The 27,306-nt window shown below is 41.9% G+C and overlaps 1 long non-coding RNA gene across 1 annotated transcript in view; it reads right to left on the minus strand.

Moving 5' to 3' along the window:
• Window positions 1-16,089: 16,089 nt before the first annotated feature.
• The window catches only part of LOC143292568 (uncharacterized), a 29,674-nt gene continuing 18,457 nt past the window's right edge, over window positions 16,090-27,306 (minus strand). Inside the window, exons 3-4 of the long non-coding RNA XR_013056662.1 lie at window positions 17,035-17,083; window positions 16,090-16,391 (exon numbers count right to left, since the gene is read on the minus strand). This is a non-coding gene — a long non-coding RNA (uncharacterized LOC143292568). The remainder of the gene's footprint in view (window positions 16,392-17,034; window positions 17,084-27,306) is intronic.

Here is a 27,306-nt window from a genome sequence, read left to right on the forward strand (position 1 = left end):
ATTTCTTGTCGAATGACTGGAAACCATGTAAGAAAAAAATTAATATTTTGGTCGAATATCAGAATATGGCGGATACTGAAAATGCGCATGTACTTCATCTTCAGTAGGGGTTTTTTGAGGGTGGAGGGAGGGGGGGTGTTTTGTGTGTGTGTGTGTTTTTTTTGTTTTTTTTGTTGTTTTTTTGTTTGTTTTTTTTAATCGCAAAAGTTAGTGAAACCTCTGCAGATAAACAGGCCATATGTTTTTTATCTAAATTTTGCCATCGCTCGTCTTATTCGTTTGTTCGTAATTGATGTTACATATTTTTCTGTTTCGAATGCGTGCTTACTGAAAGGCTTCAGAAAGTATGCTTTACACTGGCTCCCAGTCCAAGACAGAATTATTTACAAAGTCGTCTGTTTCGAGTCCATTGAGGCTTCTGGTCCACAGTATCTTTCTGATCTCATTCATCCTTACACATCCTCACGCCAACTCCGCTCTTCTTCTGACACCCGCATGCTTAGGATCCTCCCCTGCTCGAACCAAAACGTATGTGTCGCTCCCTACTTTTTTGGAAAGGGCCTATCCTCTCACACAGAAGACATCGGGAACAAAGGAGTTAAAATCGGTAAGTTTTTATTTCAATACCTATGCTAATACACACACACACACACCAAAAAAACAAAACCATTGAAAAGGGAATAAAGTTCGATATGAAAGCAATAAACGCACACAAAACAACAACAACAACACAACACAGCCGTTACGAGTCTATGATCTGATTCCTCAGACCAATCTTGGCCACACCCTGGCAGCTGTCGAAGCGTCCTTTGCTTCCCAAACTTTCCAAGCGACACCGAGGAACTCACACAGACTGAAGTTGGGGCAAAAGGGGTGGGAATGTGGATGGAGGGAAAAGGGGTAACATGGGGAAGTTTAGGGTCGTGCCAGACGGTGACAGCTCCTCGTCTCCCTTGCAGCGGGGACCCGCCTCGCTGAACAGGGAGTGAGAACCGCAAGCAGACTGGGAAAGGGAGAAATGAATGAGGAAAATGGAGAACAAAGGGGACACTTGGGGAAGTCACAGTCGAAGGCAGCCCTGTGTCCTCTTTCCACCGGTGGGGCATCTCATCAAACCAGGAGCGGGAACAGCCAGCAGACAGGGGGATGGAGAAACGAATAGAGGCCTAAAAGGACAGCATTATATTCCGGTCTCAAAATTACAACACATACTAACAAACATTCAAATTATAAAATACAAGCAAGAGCATGCAACAATTTACAAAGTTGGAATAACTTCCTCCGTATGGCTGACCTAAACTGCAGCTTAAGAAAAACGATTTATATTCAGATTATCACGACACCTTATTTTGTTTTCTATTATCATTACATAATATTTCACTAAGGAATACACTGAGGAAAACAAAAACCAAAAATACTGAATATGCCACAGATGAAAGAAAATAAGAAAAGTGAAAAGAATAAACGTAAAGTCTTGGGATTCCCTTTTGAACCCCCTTCCTTTCCTACGAAAATGTTATCACTTATAGGAACGGAAATTCTAATACTGAGAAAATAAGCTAAAGCAGAGTACTTACGTCGAATATTTATTTTCCCCTCGTGGTTACATAACAAAAACAACCACCCAAACTCGGGTCACAGAGAACTCGAACACATGAGTGTTTTCATCAACCAGGAGGCCCAAACACATGAGTGTTTTCATCAACCAGGAGGCCCAAACTCTGGCTCCACTCGAACTGGGCATCCAACAGGGTGCCACATACGCGACAGCTACTATGCGTCTCCCAAAACATACAAGGGGAAAGACCCACTGCCACTCCCCATAACGTGAACACACTCAACAACACGTGCAATTCGGATACAAATTCACGCACTTAGATACACTCACTCAACAAAAAACGAAAGCACAGGCATATGCAAAGATGAAAACACTTGAATATATATAGTTCCCGCGACAGTATGGACAACGCAGTTTTTCATACCAAGCCCCCATTCCTTGGAATCAACTTCCTAAGCCTCTCCGTCACTCATCTTCGCTGCAATCTTTCAAATCCAGTCTGAAGACACACCTTTTCCCCTCCTGATTAATTCTCAACAGCTCATCCCTTTCCAGTATGAACTAAAACGACTATCAGTGAGTGAGTGAGTTTTGATAGTTTCAGAATTGGTTGGGTTTATCTTCTTTTTTTTAATTTTTTTTTATTGTGTACTATTTATGATTGTGTGCTATGACTTGTGTGTTGGGGGATGGGGGTGGGTGAATAATTGTGTTCAGTTATTCATTTTTTATATTTACGTATGTGCTATATCTGTAAACGCCTAGGGTTTATTTTCAAGTTTAGGCGTAAATGCTCATTATCATTATAATAATGATGAAGAAGTATCAATTATATTTATGATTGTTTACTATCTCTGTATGCCAATTTCGTTTGCAGCACGAAATGAGCCTGTCCTTTAAGTTCTAGTATAAACAAACCCCGCTTCTCATAGCCAACATCCCAGAACAGCCACATTATCCCAAAACAATTTCTGCCAGAATTTTCTGTACTTCTATGCCCAGTTATTTTATGCCTAATTCTTCTTGCAACAGCAACATCTCATACGCTTCCTTACAGACGCTGTTTAATTGGTAATCCAACCAGTCTGATGTCTTTTACTGTAGTAAACAACCCCCCCCCCCCCCCACACACACACACACACCCCACACAAAAAAAAAACCCAAACAAACAAAACAAAAAACACACACAAAAAAAAACACCAAAAAAACAAAACAAAATAAACTACAACAACAACAAAAACCCAAACAACAACAACAACTATAGAAAATTTTTTTTAATGATCAAAAGATTTCAGGTTCTACCCTTGCATTTTGTTCTTATCAGTTTTTTCCCCAGAAAAGGCAATGAACTTGAAGTTGAAATGACTGGATCGTTACGTTTGAATATGTGAACACATGGACGCCAAAGCTAGCTCTCTCTGTCTCTATCTCTGTGGGCTTTTTCTTCAGAAATGCCGGTTAAACAAACTGAGATATTGCGTGCGATAATGTGTAACAAATTAGTTGTAATCATGACCTCAGCCTTCCACCACCTATTTCATCTCTCTCTCTCTCTCTCGCCCCCCTCACTCTCTCTGTGGTGAAATGGAAATGACAAAATAATGATATCAGACGCTTAACGGTCTCGTGTGTGTGTGTGTGTGTGTGTGTGTGTGTGTGTGTGTGTGTGTGTCCGTGTCTGTGTGTATGTGTGTGTCTGTGTGCGCGCGCGCGTGTGTGTATGAGTATGAGTGTGTGTCTGTGTGTATGTGTGTCTGTGTGCTGCTTGTGGCGGAGGAGGAGAGGGAAGGTACACAGGGGATACGGGAAAGGGAAATAACTAAAGGATCTTGCCAGACAGTCCCACCCAGAATGAGTTTCTGACTCAGAAAAGAAAAGATTCGCGCTTCATGGCACGCACTCTGCATAGCTGCCGTGTAAGCATTTTTTGCCAACTAAAATAAGATGACCCCACCCCCACCCCACCCACCCCAAAAAAGGGAGGGGGGCGTGCGAGGGGAGGGGGGTTAAAAAGAAAGGAAATGAAGGAGAAAATTAATGTCCACTGTCCTTGAAAATCTCTTCAGTCCTGGTTCATATCCGGGAGTTTTCTTCATCTCATGAAATATTTATGTATGTATTCATCTATTTATTTATTCGTTTGTCTGTTTATTTATTGATTTATTCTTCTTTTGTCATTTATGTACTTATTCATTTATCTATTTATTTATTTACTTGTTTATTTATCTATTTAATGATCGCTCATTTGTTTGTTTGTTTTTTGTTCAGCCAGGCAGCCGAACGGGTTAATCTACCCTGAAGCAGACTGGAAATGATGAGAAATGAATAATAAAATCCGAAATCTCTCTCTCTCTCTCTCTCTCCGTGTCTGTCTGCCTCTGTGTCTGTCTTTGTCTCTTCTCTCTCTCTGCCTCCCTCCCTTCCACTGTGTGTGTGTGTGTGTGTGTGTGTGTGTGTGTGTGTGTGTGTGTGTGTGTGTGAACTTTTAAACACTGTCAATGTGAGAACACACTTAACTTACAAGTATATGAGGTGATGTGTGTGTGTGTGTGTGTGTGTGTGTTACGTTTGTATGATCTCCCCCTATACTCCCTCCCTTCCCCTTTCTCCCTTCTCTTTCTGTGCGTTAGTGTTAGTATCAGTGTGTGTGTGTGTGTGTGTGTGTGTGTGTGTGTGTGGATATATATGCGGCACTCATCCAAACAGCAAAACAGGAAAAACAGGATCCATAAACACACACACACACACACAAACACATATTTTTTTTCTGAGGGTATATATATATATATACATATATATATATATATACATATATATATATATATATATATATATATATATATATATATACTTGGATTTAACATCCGTATCTGTACTTCTCTCTGTCTGTCTGTTTCTCTTACTCTCTGCACTGATTGATCGAGGTTGTCTCGTCTAAACACACACACACACACACACACACACACACACACACACACACACACACAGAGAGAGACGCTCTGACGCTTTGATGTTTTACTGTCACTGACTGTGCAGTCCTTGTGACAGGGGGATACAAATACAATTTCAAGAGATATAATATCAAACAAACAAAATGTAAACTTATATTCTGAACACATGCACAATTAGCGCAAATACAGAAAATCACAACAACATGAAACAGCTGATAACATGTCAGCTCGACAATCCATAATGAATGAACTTTCTTACATACACATACACACATTCATGCGTATGTATCAAATTATTAACATATCATATAATAAGTTTTTGTTTGGTTTTTATTTTGTTTGTTTTGTTTTGTTTTTCCTAAGAGTGAATAATAACAGTCAGAGTGTAACTTTCTGAGAGAGATAGAGTGAGTGAGAGAGAGAGAGAGAGAGAAAGAGAGAGAGAGAAAGAGAGAGAGAGAGAGAGAGAGAGAGAAGGGGGAGCGGGGGGTTAGGGGGAAGGGGGCAAGACAAGACAAGACAAGATATTTTGTTTTATTTCTGGGGATAATAGATAAGCACCGATGCGCTTTCATTTTTTCCCCCATCCAGTTCTCGCCCTTGATGGGGTCTACACTACACAATACTAAACGATACAAGGCATCAGTATGATATTTGTTACATACATAAAGACAAGAAGCACACACATTAGAATAAATATAAGAACTTTTGTTGCACTGCGAGCAACGATGTACAAGTATACTGATAGAGAGAGATACACTTTGCAATAACGGGAGAATATTATTATACATTGAAGACCGCATATGAATTGAATTGAATAACTTATATTTTCTGAGCGTAATACAGAAGCAAAATAATGCTTTCTTTCATCCAGCCCTCAAAGGGGAAACAGTAACATAAACAAAGGGAGAATAATTATATCAGTACAGCATGCATATTATAGTCATGGTTACATGAACGGTAATTTGACATTTACAACACGAAATAGAGAATAAGAGGTGAGAGATATAAGGGGACAGATAGAGAGAGAGAGAAAGAAGCAGAAAGAGTACAAAAAATGAAAATTAACATAGGTCAAGATAATGATCAATCAATGAATAACATTAAATGAAAAAAAAATAATAATAAAAAAAATAAGCATGCACATGTTTCGTGTGACGTGTGTGCATGCGTGCCTACGTTTTCATGTGTGAGATCATGAAGGCAAAACGAATGACAGAGACCAGTAATATAAGAGAGATAGAGAGAGAGAGAGGGAGGAGGAAGAGTAAAGTGACAGAAATAGAGGTTGGGGTTGGGGGTTCGAAATGAACGAAGATGCTTTTTTCCGGGGGTGGGGTGGGGGGGGGGGGGGGGGGGTGAGAGAGAGAGAGAGAAGGATACAACGCACATTCTTAATGTATAGGCTACGCATGCATTCAAAAACCTCAACACACATGATATATTTTGCGCTGAAAAAAAAAAAACAACCACCAAAAATAACAAAGATAAAATTAAATTAAAATAAATGAAATAAAAGAAGACATCTCAAACACATGAAAGCAATTCACAGGTAACTGATGTACGAATATAAAGAACGGATGCAAACAGTAACATTATCGACAAATGAGGAAGGTATCTGTAGGGTGTTTGTTGGACACATGCACAGACAGGCCCGATTTGCTGTGCTGTTAACTCACTCAGTACGGCCAGTCCTCTCTTCTCCTCTACACAGACCCCTTGGATGTCCAGTGGGTGTCTGAATGACCCAACCTTTAGCTTCCGTCGTCAGAATTGTGGTATTCTTTGTCAACATTCACGTCTTCAGTATAAGAGCCTTCCGCTTGCAATATTTTGATGATGGTAATTGGGGTGAAACGCTGTTAACGTCGTCTCTTTCGCCGTTCGTATGGAAAGAGTTAAGACAAACTTTATTCTATGTCAGCATTCTTCAAGCTACAAACATCAAGTGTGCGTTCACAGGTAGAGAGACAAGGCATCGGTGTACAGAGTGAGTGGTTCCTCATACCATGAATTGCAATGTTTTTAAAAGCGAATATGTGAAATGCTTTTATTTGAGAACATATGTTTATTACTCTTGTTTGATCAAGTTATCCGCGTGTGTGTGTGTGTGTGTGTGGGGGGGGGGGGGGGGTGCGGTGCGGGTGTGTGCTGATTATCTGGTTGTGGTTTTCCGCAATTCATCTTTATTCTTATCTTATCTGTCTATTATAATCAATGTGCAGTATAGTAGGCTATGTTTATAATTATATTCAAATAATGTTTCTTAATTCTTTCTGTTTTTACATTAAGAATACTAGTTATTACCTGCAGTGTGTGGATGTATGTATGAAACGATGTACGTGATATTTTTTTTACATTTGTATCTTCGTAATATTTGTTGGGGCTGTTGTTGGCTTTTACAGTTATGGTCCCCATGTTGTTTACTTGTCTATGTTGTGATAATGCACCTGACCAAATTTCTCCAGTTGGAGATAATAAAGTTATTCTTATCTTATCTTATCTTACTGTCGAGCACAGTTTACGAGGAACTGGTGATCAGATCACAACTCATTACAGTTTCCAACGTTGGAGTATAAGATGAGATGGGTACATTTATATATATATATATATATATATATTTTTTTTTACAGCTTTTCTTATCATTATTTTTTTTTCTCTTTTCAATGTGGTTGGCGATGGGTTTGTTCCATCGTCTCTGGGCGCCTGAGCAAACCAAACTACATTTAAACGGAGCGATCCTTGGTACTGGCCAGGATATTGACTTCATGGGTGTTTCTTTTTGGGTTGAAAGAGGCAGAGACACAGAGAGAGAGACAAGAGACAGACAGAGACAGAGACAGTAGCTATATCTTGGTACTGTGATATGAGTAATAAAAAAATAAAAAATTAAAAAAAAACCGGTGTAGGGGGCTAAAACTATCCCCTGCCTTCATTTTAACCCCCCCCCCCCCCCCCACACACACACACACCTCCCCACCCCCTAGCCCCTCGGAGAAGGAGACGGCGTGTGGTGTTAGTGTGACGTGAGTGCGCAAGGAGGCCCCCTCAGGTGAGGTATTTGTAGTGTTTCCTGAAGAAACTGTTATCTGGTTTTTAAAGAGAACATTCTGAAGAGGCAACATTCTCTCCGTGTCTTTCTGTGTGTGTGTGTGTGTGTGTGTGTGTTTGTGTGTGTATATGCGTGCCTACGTTTTCATGTGTGAGATCATGAAGACAGAACGAATGACAGAGACCAGTATAATAGCTACTGTCTTCCTCTTTTGATTCCAAGATGCCTTAGCAAAATAAACCCCTTATCTATGTCTTCCCTAGCTCGGTAATAAAGCCATGTGCACATAGTATCTAAAAGCATATGCACTAGCTGCATCGCATCAGACCGTATCACAGGAAAAAATCAACAAGGTGGTAATATTCATTCTTTCCTCTTCTTTCTGTATCTTTTCTCTCCCCCCCCCTCCCCCTTTCTCTCATCTGAACGGATACGATGCACATAACATTATAACTTATCCTCTTTTCTGGAAAAAAAAAGTGTTCTTTTCATCTTGGGGCGAGGTAATGCTGGTTTTCTGAAATAAAAAAAACCACCACCACCAACAACGACAACAATCTGATTTTAATCTTGATACTCAGGTTTTTTTTTTCCTTACATAACTGTAGTGTTGGCTCTGTGTGTGTGTGTGTGTGTGTGTGTGTGTGTGTGTGTGCGCGCGCGCGCGAATTCATACATGTCTGTGATCTCTGTGTTTCACGTTGGGTTTTTGTTGTTGTTTTTTGAATAGTTTAGCATCTTTTCACTATCAGTGATATTAGATATCTGTGTGTGTGTGTGTGTGTGTGTGTGTGTGTGTGTGTGTGTTTCACTGCATATGCTCACATGCATGTGAGTGTACGTGTATGTGTGTGCGCGTGTACTGGCGAAGGGTGCAGCTCATCAACTCGCGTGCTTAACCGCTTTTCACATCCTGTTTCTGATTTTCTGGGGAAATCTTCGATTCCGTTGATTACTGGAGGTTAATTAGTTGTTCTTGGTCATGTGGGAATTGTAGGAAATGACGATCATTTAGAAGTTTCCGGTTATCGGAGCATGCGCAGTTAGCCTGTAAGTGTTCTTTTTTAAAACATCATCATGGTTTGTGTCTACGTATGTACATTTGGATATCTATTCCAACTTCAGGCTTTTGTATATTTAATTAAGATACACAGTATAGTATACGCTATGAGTTCGGAAGCCTTCTTTTCACCTAACACCTTTACTATGACTTTAATAAATTTGTATTTGTGTTTCTTTTTATGACAAGAGATTTCTCTGTGTGAAATTCGGGCTGCTCTCACCAGGGAGAGCGCGTCGCTACACTGCAGCGCCACCCATTTTCTTTTCTTTTTTGTTTTCCTGCGTGCAGTTTTAATTTGTATTTCCTGTCGAAGTGGATTTTTCTACAGAACAGGAACAACCCTTTTGTTGCCGTGGGTTCTTTTTTACGTGCGCTAAGTGCATGCTGCACACGGGACCTCGGTTAATCGTCCAGATCACCACTCAAGGTCTAGTGGAGGGGGAGAAAATATCGGCGGCTGAGCCGTGATTCGAACCAGCGAGCTCAGATTCTCTAACTTCCCAGGCGGACCCGTTACCTCCAGGCCATCACTCCACGTATTATATATATATATATATATATATATATATATATATATATATATATATATATATATATATATACATACAGAGAGAGAGAGAGAGAGAGAGAGAGAGAGACTCGAGTAGAAAGGTGGCAGATGGTTGAGAAGCCTTTCTGCCAATACAGTGTCCATGCAGGTCTGGGTTCGATTTTAGCTCTCGGTCCTTTCTCCCATGTGTGACTGAAAAATCAAACTGAGCAACAAAAGTGTTGTCCTCTGTGTGTGTGTGTGTGTGTGTGTGTGTGTGTGTGTGTGTCACTGAAAGGCGCATTTCCATCCTGTTCCCGTGTGATGTTCTGGGGAAAAATCTGTTCTGTTAATTACTGGTAACTTGAGAGAAACTGTTGTTCTGCCATGTCATAGGGTCCTGCAGCAAATGACGAGGTGTGTGTGTGTGTGTGTGTGTGTGTGTGTGTGTGTGTGTGTGTGTGTGTGTGTGTGTGTGTGTGTGTGTGTGCGTGCGTGCCTTCGTGTGTGTGTGTGTGCTTGCGTGCGTGCGTGCGTGTGTGTGAATGTGTTAAGTACATGTGCGTGTGTGTGTTAACATACACCAAGTCTGCTTTCATGCCTTTGCAACTTTTTCACCCTATCACGTGTTTTCCGATAAACGTCAAGTTGTCCGTGCCAGCCCGGTCAAACGGGAAATCCCGATAAATATGGCGCTGTATGCGCAATATTTATCCTATTTTATCTTATTTTCACTTAGTAACATTAAAAAAAAAAATGTGTGTGTGTGTGTGTGTGTGTGTGTGTGTGTGTGTTTGTGTGTATGTGTGTGTGAGAGAGAGAGACAGACAGACAGACAGAGACAGAGAGCGATTGTGTGCGTGTGTGTTCAAATGCTTTGACTGTTCTTCATCCTATTCCTGATTTTCTGAGGAAAAATAGATTCTGTCCATCACTTGACGTGAAGATGTCGTGCCGCCTGGTCATAAGACGCTGACAGGCAATGATAGTATCGTTAAACGATTCTGACAGAGGACGCATACGCAGTTAGGCCACATGTCCTGACAGCGCTCAGTTACTTTACTCTGGTTTCAGTGAGCCTCGATCAGCCGTGCTATTAATTTTCTTTCAAGTTCATGCAGAGAGAAGCATGGTAGAAGAACTTCATCTTTTCAGCTCAGTGTGTAAACTTGCCATTTACTGCCATTTTTTCTGACTCGTAAGAGACTATTTTCCTTCAGGAGAAGTTTTAAAACATGTTTTCTTTCTTCTTCCTTTTTTTCAAGCAATCATTTAAACCTTTTCTTTTCCTTGTGTATGATGATATGACGATATAAGCGTTGATATGTGTGTGTGTGTGTGTGTGTGTGTGTGTGTGTGTGTGTGTGTTGGCACTGATACCTTAAGTGCTTTTCCATCGTGTTCCTGATGTTGAGAGGAAAAATCTGTTGTTAATTAATTCAATTCAATTCTATTTCAGTTCAATTCAGTTCAAAATACTTTATTGTCTGCTTCAACCAAAACAGAAAAATTCTCTTTCGACTCCTTTCAAATACCCGTCAGATACTTGAGATATACTGTTGCACTGCCATGTTTTTGGGTCATGCAGCAAATGACGAGATGTGTGTGTGTGTGTGTGTTTGTGTGTGTGTGTTTGCATATGCAGGCATTTGTGCATGAGTTTTAAGTGTTACGTACGTGTCTATGTCAACATGCGCCATAATTATCTGCTCTATTGATTTCGCTACTTTTCCTACCCTATCACGATTTTTTGAGAAACATTAGATCAGTACGGAGTGCCAGCCGCGATAACAGCTGTTCAGCCATTTCAAAGCAACGCGCCTGGTCAAAGTGGAAAAACAGATTAAAAAAAAAAAAAAAAAAAAAAGAAGAAAGAGAGAGAGAGAGAGAGAGAGAGAGAGAGAGAGAGAGAGAGAAGGTTCAAACGAGGCGTCAGTGCGCAGTTTTGTTAACTTTTTTTTTTTCCCTGAACAGTCGGTTTTTCTTTCTTTACTCTGTTTTCAACAACTGAACACAAGAGTATGTGGTGTGTGGGGGAGGGTGTGTGTGATGTTTTGTTTTTTAACAAGGCTAAACCTTGTTGCTTCAAGTTGCGTGGAGAACAAAAATAGCACACTTCTTATACGATCGAAACCATGCAACCCAGTCATAATATGAAAGCAATAATATATCCGATGTGTTTTCGGTATTCCAAAATATCATCGTGTGCATTGTAAATGTCACTGCAAATGCGACTGTAAATGTGAAAGTCACACTCACGTGTGTGTGTGTGTGTGTGTGTTCACGCGCGCGCGCGTGCGTGCGTGTGTGTGTGTGTGTGCGCGTAAGTGCGTGCGTGTGTGTGTGTGTGTGTGTGAGAGAGAGAGAGTAAGTGTCTGAGCGTGTGTCGCAAATTTTTCGCGGTTTCTAAGGAAAAAAAGTTTCCCGGTTCCTGAGTGGAGTAGTAACAGGCATTTTCAGCGTTCATGTTGATCTTGATACAATCTTTCTTTCCTCCCCCTCTTTTTCACCAGAAAATGTGACGCTTACCTCCCCCTCTTTTTCACCAGAAAATGTGAGCTATTTTTGTTCCTTTTTGAGTGAGTGTGTGTGTGTGTGTGTGTGTGTGTGTGTGTGCCTGTGTGTGTGTGTGTCTTTTGGGTGCATACTTTGGTGCATTTCGTATGTTAGTTCATTTGTTGTATGTCCTGTTCATTATTTTCTTTTCTTTTTCCTTCTCTGTTAATTTATGAGAGCTAAGACGAAAAGAATACTTTCCTGTTGTGTGTTATATTTTTTTTTAAGGTGTCTTTCCTTGAAAGAAAGAAAGACACCTTTTATGAAACATGACAAAAACACACATACAAAAACCACTTAACTTGTGGGCCGTTTGTTTACGGAGTTCTGTGTGAAGGTTCTTTTTGAGAAACGTTTGAATTGTTTGTTTAAGTTCAAAGGGACAATGCTCGTCTTGTCAAGTATTTTTGAAAAAAAAAAAAAAATCTCGTCATGCACTGAATTTCCTTTGACACATTAAAAATGTAATGAGAGATGCACGCAAACACACACACACACACACACACACACACACACACAAAGATTTGCACGTGCACAGACAGACACACATGCATCAAATGTGCTTAGAAGGAAGCTCCGTCCAAAATCAGGATTCGACAAGAGCATTAGCGGTAGGACTTTCTGTTTCTCGGGAAAGATTAAAGTCGACGTAAATGAAACTCGTTTGAGATGAGAATGGTGTCAGTAAACATGCATTATTTGACATTTACCCTCTGCATTTTAGAAGAAATACTGTTATTTTCTTAAAACACACGCAGACACACACACGCACCCATACACAGACATACACAATCTAGTATCACTTGATGTGGATAGACATTAAATGAAATTGAATACAAATACACATAAACACTCTCGCACACATGCACACACGCACGCAAACACACACACACACACTCCCACGCACGCACACACACACACACACACATAACGCACGCGCACACACACGTACATGCATGCACGTACAAACAAACAAACAAACACACACACAAACACGCACAGATGCGCGAACATAAACACAGTCACACACACACACACACACACACACGCGCGCGCGCGCACGCACGCACGCAGACAGAGTCTTGAGTCTTGACATATTTACTGATTAGGCCTTTAACCCACACCAACAAAGGTTAACACATCTAGAGGTTGGTATGAGAATAAAGCAGTAATATAATTGATAATTCACATATTTCCGATTTGAAAAGCTTTGTAAATGAAAGTGGCGAGACGTGTTTGAACGTTTTTGTTTTTTTGCAAACGAATGCACCCTTTCTATTACTGAGATCGTGATCAATACCCCAAACTTCCGCACCATAACTCAACATAGGCTGGAAATTTGCATCAAACATAGAGAGAGACCAGAGTAACCTGAAGCTACATACATGCCACGCCTTTTTCTTTCTTTTTTTTTTTTTTTATCTTTCAAAGCCAGGGAAAAGGACAAGCGAGAAGAGAGACACCAAGATACCTGTATAAATTTGTCACTTCTATATGATTTTCTCCATAGTACCACCGTTCACATGCAGCAACATGACCTCCGTTTCTAAAGATAATCACGTTTGATTTTTCAAGGTTTACCTCTAGTCCCAATTTGACAGCTACATTATGCAAAACGTTTAGCTGGTTTTGTAAACCATGAACAGTATCAGAAGCTAAAATGACATCTGCAAACATCAGAATCAGAATTTCAACAGTATCAGGTGTCAACTGAATTCCATGTCTGCCATGTTTCGTGATTTCATCTGCGAGTTCATTAATAAGAAGAGAAAATAAAACCGGACTGCATATTTCGCCTTGCCTTAGTCCTCTTGGACATAGAAAAGAGTCTGTCATATCAATACCCGTTCGGACTTTAGCTTCCACTGTTCTAGACATGCTTTGTATGGCTCTGTACATTTTCCCATTTACACCGTGTTTTCTTAATATGCTCCAGAGTTTTTGTCTACTCACCGAATCGAATGCCTTCCTAAAGTCAATAAAAACAACATAAAACTTCTTATGGTATAATTATTGTCTTTGAACTAAACAGGTGAGGCACACACACACACAGAGAGAGAGAGAGAGAGAGAGAGAGAGAGAGAGAGAGAGAGAGAAGAGAGACAGACAGAGACAGAGAGAGAGTTTCGATGCTTTTTGTGGAATTTCATGTTTCCCGAGAAAGTCTCAGCTGCTGAGAGAGAGAGAGAGAGAGAGAGAGAGAGAGAGAGAGAGAGAGAGAGAGAGAGAGAGAGAGAGAGGGAGGGAGGAGAGTTTCGATGCTTCTTGTGGAACTTTATGTTTCCCGAGAAAGTCTCAGCTGCTGATTTCTGTAAAGACGGACCTGTCAGAATGCATAATGAAAATCTCAGCACAGAATGGATGCTGACGGCGGGAACTTTTTTTCTTCAATCACAGATATAATGGATGCTGGAAGCGAGCGCGCGCGCGCGCGCACGTACGTGTGTGTGTGTGTGTGTGTGTGTGTGTGTGTGTGCCTGTCTATCAGTCTGTTTATGTCTATGTGCTCTCCCCTCTCTCTCTTCTTTTTCTTTCTTTCTCTCTCCCTCTTATTCCTCCTCTCCATACTCTCTCACTCTCATCACATGAGAGAGAGAAAGGTGGGGAGGAGTGAAGGTTGGATTGAGGGTGGCAACCACTATCTTTCTGTTCTTTCCTATTACTCGTAAACGACCGGTGTAACAGTCCGAACTCTACCCCCTGGCTAGTTTATACCCCGGGCATAAAGTAGCCCAGGCACTTTAAACCTCCCGGGGTGAAACCAGCCAAGGCCATGTATCCTTCATCTTCTTTTTGTTGTTCTTCTTCTTCTTTCTTCTTCTTAGTTCGCGGGCTGCATCTCCCACATTCACTCGTATGTATACGAATGGGCTTTTACGTGTATGACCGTTGTTTTTTTGTTTCTGTTTTGTTTTGTCTTTTGTGTGTGTGTGTGTGTGTGTGTGTGTGTGTGTGTGTGTGTGTGTGTTTGTTGTTTTGTTTTTTGCTTTTTTTTGTTAACCCCGCCATGTAGGCAGCCATACAGTTTTCGGGGGTGGCAATGTATGATATACCTCTCCTGGCCGGAAAATTTGCTCACCGAGCCTGTCTATCACATTTTTTGTTAATGATAATTATAATAATGGAAATTTATATACAGCCCTCCTAACGCTCAAGGTGAGCTTTACATTGACTGCAGAAAATGTAATATCAAAGGAGCAATGATATGATACGGTGTGTAGCACAACACATTGCTTGCAAACATGTACAAAAGCTAAAAATAAAATAAAATAAAAATAAATAATATTTATTAAAATTAAGAAATGAACCTAAACCGTCCAACAATTTTTCAAAACAGAGTGCAATGAACTCAAATAAGACGTGATGACGTATATACCCCCCCCCCCCCACACACACACTATAACATTCAGAAAGCACAATTATATTCCAAACTACAATTAATAATTGAAACAATGATACACAAATTCTGCAAATTCAATAAAATCATAGTTAACAAAGCTTTTCTGGTTCCTTTGAACAATTCAAAACAACAAAATTTAACCGACTTTGTGAGACATGTTTTTTTGGCACATACTTGTTTCCCATGTTTCCACATTTTGATTAAAAGCCCACTGTTGGGTAAATGTTTGTATATACATATATAATAAATATATAAAATAAAAAATCAATATCAATCGCGGTTTATAAATCTTGTAAATCTCTTCAAATAATTATGAACTTATTTCAGAGAAAAAGAAGGGGGGGGGGTTATAAAATGGCCCGGAGGATATGAACTAGCCAAGGCCAAACAATACACCGGGTATAATGTAGCCTAGGCTAGTTTATACCCGAGGTATATTCTGGCCAAGGCCAGAAAGAATAATATGTGAGGGCATTTTCTGGACTGGACCACTTTATACCGGCACGGGCATTCTCTGGACAGGGTGAAGTGTGGCCTGTTGCACCAGTTTTCATGAAATGCCTCCTCAGCCTGAGGTAGTCAAGAACAATGGTTCTCTGCAGTGGCTGTTACGCTGGAGTACAGTGCTGCCTGGAGATTGGGTATTTCTCGGGAAAGGAGAATATAATTAATAGCCTTCTCGCTCCCTCCCTCCCTCCCTGTCTGTCTCTCTCTCTCTCACTGCCTCAGTCACCTGTCCCCTACCATTCTCTATCGCTCTTTCTGTAATCTGTTTAACACACACACACACACACACACACAGAGAGAGAGAGAGAGAGAGAGAGAGAGAGAGAGAGGTGTAAAGAAAGTGCCAGATAGACAGAAATAACTGAATAAGAATGAATGTGTTTGCTGGTAAGTGTATGCCTGCTATCTGTTCACTTGTCACTCCAATCAGAACGTGTTCTCCCCAAAACACGAAACACTTATTAACCACACCCTTTTATTTATTATTAAGAAAGATATCAAAAGCTGCTAATCATGGCCTGGACTGGAATATAATTTTTTTTTTTTTTTATGGGGGAAAACAATTTTAACTTCACCGCCTTGAATGTTCTTCAGCAGTCTCGCCAGCTCCTGGCTCCTCACTCAGCACGTCCCGATGGTCCCACCATCACGTTCATCTTCTGTGCTGATAGTTCGTCCTGATGTTCCCACCATCCAGTTCTATGAAGTCCCGTGCCCAGTCCCTGGCACCTCGGCACAAAACAAAACCCGTGGCCTGTCCCCAGCCACTAGATGCCTGCACATTTTTAGTATGCATCAGTTCCTTGACTTTCTGGATGCAAACCTCCCTCATTTCCAGTCCCACTACAGACCATGTTTGAATATCATTCCTAGAAACCTAAGTGGACAAACAAGACAACATAGACACCATACCTTTACATAAACACTAAAGAGGAAATCTTCATCCAATACTATTGACATAAATTCCAATTATCACTGAAGCTAATATAAAAAAAAATATGTGCTTGGAAAACGATGTCCATTCACCACCCTAAGTAATGCAAAACACAATTACCTTAAAATGATTCCCATTCATCCCATCAGGAAATACCAAAATGTAGCTGCTTAGCTACTACACAATTCAATGTTTCAAAAAAACAACATTTCTTAGCCATCGAATAGTCTAACAAAACTTAAGACAAATTTAAGTAACTATTATCTATTATCAACCTAACTGTATATCATCACAACACCAAGTACTGATTACCCATACAAGCTTTACAACAACATCAAATCAACCACAATATATCAATGTATCTCATTCAAACGCTACTTAAATTATCCATTCAAATGTCCTGCTTTTATATACTATGGTCAATATCCCATCACAAAACGTAGCCAAAGTCCTTTCAAACTGAATGCAATGGTTTTCAACATACCTTTACAGGCAAAAATATGTCCCTAACCTGGACAGCTTCATGACACCATCTGGCAACAAATCTGCACTTCACAGCAGCACATCACATTCATAACTCATGGTATGATTACAAAAAATGCACGTGAAACACGTGAAACCATTTTTCAAAAGAAACGATTCCCAATCCCCCGATATAAAAGTTGCCCTTTAAAAAAAATGGATCTAGGAAAGTAGTATATCAAAATAACAAATTCCAATCCCCGATATAAATATGTTGCCCTGTAAAAAAATGGATCTAGGAAAATAGGATACCATTTTCTTTACAGGGGGGGAGAGGGAGAGACAGAGAGAGACACAGAGAGAGAATGAGAGAGCGTGAGAGACAGACAGACAGACAGAGAGAGAGACACAGTGAGAGACAGAGAAAGAGAAACAAGCCAACCCGCGCTCTCTCACATCAAAAGTGCTGTCGTCGATCATTAAATTTCCGGAAAGTCTGACGTTGAACCGTGTATTGTGGAACGTCATGTAACTGTCATGAAGTGGTCATATGACGTCAGGCCCGGGTCATGACACGAGAGAGATCTGGACTATCACAGGAAGACTGCATTATATCATATTCCATTATCATTATCACCATCACCAAGTCTAGTCAAATGTACTGTATCATCTCAAATTGAATGAGAAATTACACTGTGGCCTCATTTAAAAATAACAAAAACAATTATCAAATGTATGCCTATCGTAAAAAAAAGAAAAGAAAAGGAAATCAAATGGAATGCAACATGCAAAAATTATAATTCAGAGATTACAAAGTCATACTGGTGCTTTATGATTACAGATCAATACAAAACAACAAATAAACCAAACAAAAAAACCCAAAAAAACAATAACAACAACAAAAACAAACCCACATAAGATTTAAACACACAAACGCACGCATGCACACACATACTACTGGCAAACACACTCCTCCATCCAATCAAACCAGGCCCCCCCAGGATATACATGCTGGTTCAGCAAGCATTTCCACTGACCTGGGAAGAAATAAAAGCCATGGATACTTTTCTCCCTGCCTTTTTACACCGACAAAGCTGATACTGTCTACCAGATGGGAGGGCCTCATAGTATCGCCCCCCTCCTCCTCCCTCCCCCCATGCCCCCCCCCCCCCCCCCACCCCTCCCCCCCACGCCTCAAGGACATGACTTTCATCACTCACTCGCAGTCACACTTGCTTTTTGCATCATTCGCTCTTCATACATTTTACTAAAATACACTGGCCTGTCACCCAAACTTTTACCGCTTACATTCACAAATCTGTTCAGAACACCCTTGCATTTAACATCCAAATCCATCATACATCTGTGTAGTGTCTTCACGGACATCTTTAACATTCAGGCTTTCAGGTTTTCCAGATACTAGCCTCGCGTCGTCGGTACAAAAGTATTAGGACCAAAACCAATCGCTTCGCCTATGGCTTTTGTCCCCGAAAGCAATTAATATCCTGTCTCTCGAACAAACCCAATGTGTTTAGAGAGAATTGTGCAACCAACAGCCATTTACCTGAGATCTAGTCATTATCCCCGTCCGTATGTAATGTGTAATGTGCGTGCGGCTCATGTTCAAACATGTGTGCGTGGGGGTGGGGTGGGGGGAGTGTGCATGTGTGCGTGTGAGGGTGCGCATGTACTCATACTGATACGTGCATAAGTCATAAATTCTTTTGTACTTTTGTTTATAGTATATGATTTTCAACTTCTTTGTGACCCCGGTACACTTGGTAAAAGTTTCTATTCTATTTTATGCCAACAAATAAATTTTAAAAAGTCAGAACAGCGATACAAACTTCGAAGAAGTGCAGTATTTACATTAATTAAAAGATCCAGGCAACGTTTTCTAAGACAGTGTACCTACATTCTTGCCTGGCACGTATTATTAATTTTGTAAAATCCGTATGTGAATTAATATTCATTTTAGAGTTCTAAGGTACTGAAATTCATGAACGCGCTCGCCTTTTTCACCACTGTTAAAAACAATTAAAAAAAAAAAAAAAAAAAAAAAAAAAATATATATATATATATATATATGGGATCACATCGCTTTTTCCCTCTAAAATCAACAATAATTTCCTTTGTGTTTGACACATCCATGCCCAGGTAGTTTACCTCATACAAAATCGCCAAACTCTTAACCTCTCGAAAGTAAGTTGCGTCTGAAGTCTGAAAGGTCTTCCAGAACTGTGTCATCAGAGCATTTGACAAGCAGAGTTGAGTCAGTGCCTTTGCAGTCAATTTGTATAGACGGTGAAGAGAACAGGGGATAGAACAGTACCTTGAAGGTAACCAATATAGATTATAAAAAAAAAAAAAAAAAAAGTTTGGAATCTGATATCTTGAGTGCATTTCAAACCACCGTGTCGAAGGCAACTCGTGCACTGCCAATTTATTCTCTTTCATCATTATTTGCTGTGATTTCATCATACCCGACGATCAACTCACAGGTTCATGAGCCGCAGGAAGTTTCTCGAAAAAATCGACGGAAAGTGTGTGTGTGTGTGTGTGTGTGTGTGTGTGTGTGTGTGTGTGTGTAAGCGCGCTTGTTTGTTGTGCACAAGAACAGAAAAGAAAGAGATAAACAGTAACAGAGAGCTAAGCTAAATTTGAACAGACCGATCCTTGGTACTGGGATATTGACTTCATGGGTGTTTCTTTTTGGATTGAGAGAGAGAGAGAGAGAGAGAGAGAGAGAGAGAGAGAGAGAACCAGTTTTCCTGAGAAAGAGCAATAGCATGTGGAAGGTTCCAGAAAGCGAACAAGGGCTATTTGCAGCAGCCTTTCAACCCCATTCCCGAGGAAACGAGATCAGACGGTGGATGGGAGGGGGGAGGAGGTGTGAGGGGGGATATCAATCTGAATCGTACTTACCACTTTTCGTATACTCATTACTGATTTTGCTGAAGAAAAACTGGTGCCAACCCAACAGAAGAAGTCCAGATAAGGAGCGCTGCTACAAGCTCAGTTTTTGTGTGTGTTTTTTAAAGACAACTAGATGACAACCTTCACTGCCAGCAGCAGTCAAGGGGTTAATCCCCAAACAAAGAGAGAAGAATATTGGACAATTGCTGCTCTCTTTCTCTCTCCTTCCTTTCACAACATGAATTAATACAGGGCTATAAGAGAGAGAGAGAGAGAGAGAGAGAGAGACAGACAGATAGACAGACAGACAGACAGAGAAGACAGAGACAGAGAACACATATGATGAAAGTGATAACGGACCAAGAACAGACCCTTGGTGTGCCCACATCTTACTGTCTTTATATTTAAGTCTGAAACAGTCTGCTAACTAGTAGTTTCACAAATAATTTTTTTTTTTAAACACGATGAAATTAGTATAAGAGTGTCATCAGATACTCCTATAATACTAGAAGTAGCTGGGGTGGGGTTTTTTCAATGGAAAATCATTTATAATATCAAAGGCTTTTGAAGAATCCAGGAAATCTACTCACTATCATACAAATATTTCAAAGCCATCTGTATATCAAGAAGGGGACAGGGAAGAGAGGAGAGAGACACAGACAGTGAGAGAGAGACACAGAGAGAGAAAAAAAAATCCTCCTCGGAAATATCACTGTTGCCAGGCACCGCTGAAGTCCAAATGAACGAACAGCTGCAGTGGCTTTGAACCACTAAGATGTAACTATGCACGTCAATGCATACATCACACGTGGCCACTGAATGTTTTGTTGGTTTTTTTTCTTTTTTTTTTTTTTTTTCTTCTTGTTTTTCAGAAATAAGGAAAACTTCTTGCCACTTCAATATACACCCTCACTCCACACACCTCTCTCTCTATTCCATGTGAAATGACAGAGACAGAGAGAGAGAGAGAGGGAGGAGGGGGTGAAAGAGAGAGGGAAAAAGAGAGAGAGCAAAGGAAGATAGAAAGAAGGAGGGGTGGGAGGGATGGAGAGAGAAAGGACTCGAAACTCAAAACGTTTTTTATTCAGAAAGAGGGAGAGAGACAGAGACAGAGAGACAAAGAGAGGGGAAGAGGGAGGGGTGGGAGGGATGAAGAGAGAAAGAACACAAAACTCAAAACGTTTTTTATTCACACACACACACACACACACACACACAGAGAGAGAGAGAGAGAGAGAGAGAGAGAGAGAGAGAGAGAGAGAGAGAGAGAGATTGTCCTTTAGAGAATAGCGGCGTCGATAAGCACCACTGAACTCCAAATGGAAACAGCTGCAGAGGCTTACAACACACACGGCCACTGAATGCTGTTTTGTTGTTGTTTTTTTATGGTCTTTTTCCCAGAAATTGTTGGGGGAAAATGCTTGCCAGTTTCACACATCCCCCATCTCACTCCCCTCCCCTCTCTTCCAGGTGCAATTACGAATGACCGGCAGAGAGAGAAGGAAGAGAGGAGGAGCGCGAACAGAGAGAGAGAGAGAGAGAGAGAGAGAGAGAGAGAGAGAGGGGGGGGGGAGAAGGAGAAAGAGATAAAAGAGAAACAGACTGACCGCCAAAGAAGAACAAAACGAAAGAAATTCGCGTGCGCGCGCATTCACACACACACACACACACACACACACACACACACAGCTCGATTTTTTTCAGTCTAACACATAACGATTGCAACACATATTCGAATACATGGTCGGTTTTCCAGTAATTCATATATAAACACAAACGAAATAAAAAGAGTACGAGAATTTAGAAGAAGAAAAAAGAAGAAGAAGAAGAAGAAAAAAGAACAATAAGAACAAAAACTAGGTTCACGATAAACTGTCAACACATCATCAAACTGAACGATAAAAAGTCGACAATATCATCAGACATTCCGAGAAATACAACAAAAGACCACCTGTTGTTTATTTCCTTGCTAGTGTTGTGTACGATAATAACCTGCGTCAGTCTTACCCCAAAACCTGTTTTAATCAAGTCCCAGTTTCTAAACCATACGTTGCCAATTTACAATAAAATTTGATTAACATAAAATAACCACCTCCACTGATGTAAGGTCACGTACCGTCAGAGCTTATCATTTAATTAAAACCAAGTCATTAACTCTTCAAATTAGAAACACAATCAATAGCAAACACAAAACGACTCAGAAAACGTGTGCACTGAAGAATGCATTAAATGTGTGTGTGTGTGTGTGTGTGTGTGTGTGTGTGTGTACGTTCAGTTTGATTTAACAATTCACAAAGTGTTATTTTAGATAACATGATGTGTGTCCGTGCATATATTACTCTGTGTGTGTGAATGAGTGAGTGAGTGATTTGTGTGTGTGTGTGTGTGTGTGTGTGTGATTGTGAGTGTATGTGTGTATTTGTACATAAGAGAGAAAGAGAGGCTGAATAGGCGAAACAGAAATGCGGGTAGGCGAAACGGGACTGAGTCCAACTCAAAATAGGCCATTGCAGGTGGCGGTACGATCAATGAGTATGCGAAATTTAATGGGAAAAGGCGAGTCGGACCTGCACCCCAACGGCTGTCTGTGACGTCACGGCCTTCTCACCACGACGACGGGCAGTTCGAACTGAATCAGATTTCGTGTCGATTTTTGTGTGTCCTTAAAATCTAATATGACTGAATTTGCATCTTGCTTTAAGTTCGAAAGACCAATAATTTCGCATTATAAAGCTCTTCTCTCTCTCTCTCTCTTTTTTTTTTTTTTTTTTTTTTTTTTTTTTTCCACTCGGCAAACTTTGAAACCGCGTTTTGGGGACCTTTAAACAGTTGGGACCGTGGGAAGCCATGATGCTGTGCGGTGGGCGTGGTTTAAATGGCTGCCTACCAAGCCAACCAGCGGCGTGCAATGGACCGCGCCCACAGCCACTTCGTGAGCAAAGAAAACTTGTGTATTTTCTCGAGAAAAAATCAGTAAAAATACTTATCTCCTACAGATTGCTTCTCCTATGTTATATATGTACATAAGATTGATTTGTTAATCGTTCTAAATTATTTTTTAGACGCAGAAAAGTAGAAAGTATCTGGTTGTCGTTTTACTGCGGATCGGCGTCGGTGTCAAAATAACGCGAATGTGTTCATTTCAGAATGACTGTTGCACCAGTTTGTTAATCAGGCGAGCGAAGAGGTGCACACCAGAATAACAGCTACATGTATACTTGTATATACTCCTCGTTCACTTGTCTGTGAGGATGAATCAGGACTGGTGTATACTGTACAAGCTGTATCACGGCGATGTAAAGCACACCCGCGGCACTGAGATCGACGCATTGACGGACGAACGGCTTTAATTTTTTTTCTTTGGATTAATGTCACTTGCATTAACTGAACTCAAAGACACGCACTCTCTGGATGAACAAGCGACAAACACTCCGCGCAAACGATGGAGTGCGCACAAACTGACTTTCACGCCGTATACACACAGACTCACTATACACACGTGCGTGCACGCACACTTGTCAGTCAGTGATAGTACTAGTCTATTAGTGTGCTCATCATAGTGTATTTATGACAAATCGTTTTTCACTTTTTACTCTTTATCGTACCCATGACAGTGTGAACCACACACATACATACTACGCTTGTGACCACATACACACGAACACAAAGCACACGCTCACAAACATTTTCACGTACACACGCGTACAATACATTCACACGTATACGCGCGCACAAGTATACGTACACATTTATATACATACATCGTGTCACGCACGTATGCGCGCGCGCGCGCACACACACACACACACACTGACACACGCACTCAGTGGCACAAACACAAACACACACCATCACCACCACACCACACACACGCGCGCGCGCGCGCGCGCAGAGCCTTACAGTGCATGTGTGACCTCCATTGCCAGAGAACTGGTCATTAACTAGGCCGTCGATGAAGTGGATTTCTCGGAAAATAACAGCACACTGATCCTCTCGTCGCTTCCGGAAAAGTCGGTCAATGTAGCTTGTTTAGCTGGTCCATACATCTTTCTTTGTGCCATGGCCATGTTCATTCAAGTTGTCCAGAATTGAGTTCGTGGTGCATATATTTGGTGTTGTCGTTAAGTTACTGTTGTTTTGGTGGTGGTTGTGTTGGTCTGGTGATGTTGCTGCTGTGTTATTGTTGTGTGTGTGTGTGTGTGTGTGTGTGTGTGTGTGTGTGTGTACTGATGTTAGTTTTGTGTGCCGGAGGCAAGGGTATGATTCCTCCGACTCGATCTCACCCCCCCTCCCCCTCCTCAGTTCCCCTTACACACACACGCTTGCGCGCGCACACACAAAATGCAAACTTGAACTGATGCAATGCACACAAACACACACACGCGCGCACACATAATGCAAACTTGAACTGATGCAATGCACACAAACACACACACGCGCACACATAATGCAAACTTGAACTGATGCAATGCACACAAACACACACACGCGCGCACACACACACGAACTGATAGACACGCACACTCGCATGCATGCACACACATATAGTGGTGGTGGTGGTGGTGGTGTGTCCATCGAGATCGATGATGACCATCGTTGTCATCCAGATGGGGGATGGGGGATGGGGGGAGGGTGGTGGTGGGGTGGGGGGAAGGATGCTCATGAATCTATCTGTGAGTGCGCAGATGGCTGAATAGTCCAATCTGCGCACGAAATGTTCGCTGACAGTTGGGGCAGACAAAGACAGGCATATCATTGTCAGGGAGCTTGTTTGCCCGTGACTTTCTGGCCTGCCTCTTCTCAACAGCTGCAGCAGTCCTGTTGGCCTCGCACAACCTGGCGCCTTTGTGCACAGCAGATTCCTCCCAGGAGTCACGGTTGATATCAAATGCTTTCAGAGAGACTTTCAGAGTATCTCTGAAGCGCTTCTTCTGACCTCCGTGTGATCTCTTCCCTTGTTGCAGCTCGCCATAGAAGAGCCTTTTGGGCAGCCGATGGTCTGGCATGCGCGCCACGTGTCCAGCCCAGCGAAGCTGGGACTGCATCAGGATGGTGAAGATGCTGGGAAGGGTGGCTTTTGCAAGCACCTCTGTGTCTGGGGTCTTGTCTTGCCACTTGATGTTCAGTAGCTTCCTGAGGCATGTTGTGTGGAAGTGGTTCAGCTTCTTGGCATGTCGTTGGTACACTGTCCAAGTTTCGCAGGCGTACAGTAGTGTGGGGAGAACTACTGCTCTGTAGACCTTTAGCTTGGTCTCAAGACTAATGCCTCTTCTGTTCCAGACATTTGCATTGAGTCTACCAAAAGTTGCACTTGCTCTTGCAATCCTGACGTTCACTTCATCGTCGATGGTCGCATTTCGTGACAGTGTGCTGCCAAGGTATGTGAACCGCTCCACCGCACTGAGTCTCTGACCGTTGACTGTGATGTTGGGCTCAACGTAGGGTTTCCCTGGGGCTGGCTGATGGAGAACTTCAGTTTTCCTCGTGCTGATGGTAAGGCCGAAGTTCCTGCTGGCAGTGGCAAACTTGTCGACGCTGAGTTGCATATCAGCTTCAGATCCAGCGTTGAGGGCACAATCATCAGCAAACAAAAGGTCTCTGATGATGTCTGTCATGACCTTCGTTTTTGCTTGAAGCCTTCTGAGGTTAAACAGCTTGCCATCTGTTCGGTACTTTAGGCCGATTCCAACATCGCCATCTCTGAAGGCATCAGTAAGCATTGCAGAGAACATGAGGCTGAACAGCGTTGGAGCCAGGACGCAGCCTTGCTTGACACCATTTGTGACAGCAAAAGGAGCAGATGTTTCACCATTGTCCTGGACTCGAGCCTGCATGCCTTCATGGAATTGGCTGACCAAGGAAATAAATTTCCGAGGGCATCCGTACTTGGCCATGATCTTCCACAGTCCCTCTCTACTCACGGTGTCGAAGGCCTTAGTGAGGTCGACATAGGTGGAGAACAGATCAGCATTTTGCTCCTGACATTTCTCTTGCAGCTGCCTTGCAGCAAACACCATGTCAGTGGTTCCGCGCTCTTTCCGGAATCCACATTGGCTCTCAGGCAAATGACCTTGGTCAAGGTGTGCTGTGAGGCGGCTAAGTAGGATCCTGGCAAGTATCTTGCCTGCGATGGAGAGCAAGGAAATGCCCCGATGGTTATCACAGGCTTGCCGGTTCCCCTTTCGCTTGTACAAGTGAATGATAGATGCATCTTTGAAATCCTGGGGGATCGTCTCTTCTTTCCACATGAGTGAGTACAGCTGATGAAGCTTCTCAGTCAGCACAGTGCCTCCATCCTTGTAGACCTCTGCTGGTATGGAGTCTGAGCCAGGTGCTTTGCCACTGGATAGCAGACGGATTGCTTTCTGGGTCTCAAGAAGTGTTGGCGGATCGTCCAGTGCTTCGTTGGTGGGGACTTGTGGGAGACGGTCTATGGCTTCATCATTTATGGAGGAAGGGCGATTTAAGACACTGTTGAAGTGCTCAGCCCATCGTTCGAGAATGTTCTCCTTCTCGGTGATCAAGGTATTCCCATCTGCACTGAGGAGGGGGGATGATCCTGAGGAACACACACACGCGCGCACACACACACGCGCACACATAATGCAAACTTGAACTGATGCAATGCACACAAACACACACACGCGCGCACACACACACGAACTGATAGACACGCACACTCGCATGCATGCACACACACATAAAGGCACGCGCGAATACCCGGCATATGGTGAATCAGTGTTGTTGCCGCAACTGAGTCAGTAGTAAGCTAGCAAGGATGATGTTTAAGCTTACTTAGGCTAACCTATTACGTTATGTACATGGTTTAGTGGCTTTTTTTTCTTTTTCTTTTTTGTGTTGCTGCATACAAGCTGCAGTCTGCGTGTTAAGGTGTTTATGAAAATAAACATAGACGCGCACGCATGCACATACACTCGCAGGCCCGCACACACACACGCGCCCCCGTGCGCGCGCGCACACACACATACACACACACACATAAACATCATCATTATTTTCTTCTTCTTCTTCCACATCATTGTCGCCGTCGCAATCATCATCGTCACTAATACGATCTTAGTCATTATCATCTACAAGAGAGAGAGCCTCGGAGAGAGAGAGAGAGAGAGAGAGAGAGAGAGAGAGAGAGAGAGAGAGAGAGAGAGAGAGAGAGAGAGAGAGAGAGAGAGAGAGAGAGAGAGAGAGAGAGAGAGACTGAAGACTCAAAATTCAAATGGTTTCATGACTTAACACTGATGCTCATATCACGAAGTGGAATACACCTTTTCTCTCCCCTCCCTCCTGCACATTCACGCTTTTCACAACATTCTTCTGCACTTCATAAGGAATTCAAAATAATATCTATCGGTATGTATAC

The sequence above is a fragment of the Babylonia areolata genome, chromosome 1, assembly GCF_041734735.1.
Source record: "Babylonia areolata isolate BAREFJ2019XMU chromosome 1, ASM4173473v1, whole genome shotgun sequence".
Lineage (NCBI taxonomy): Eukaryota > Metazoa > Mollusca > Gastropoda > Neogastropoda > Buccinidae > Babylonia > Babylonia areolata.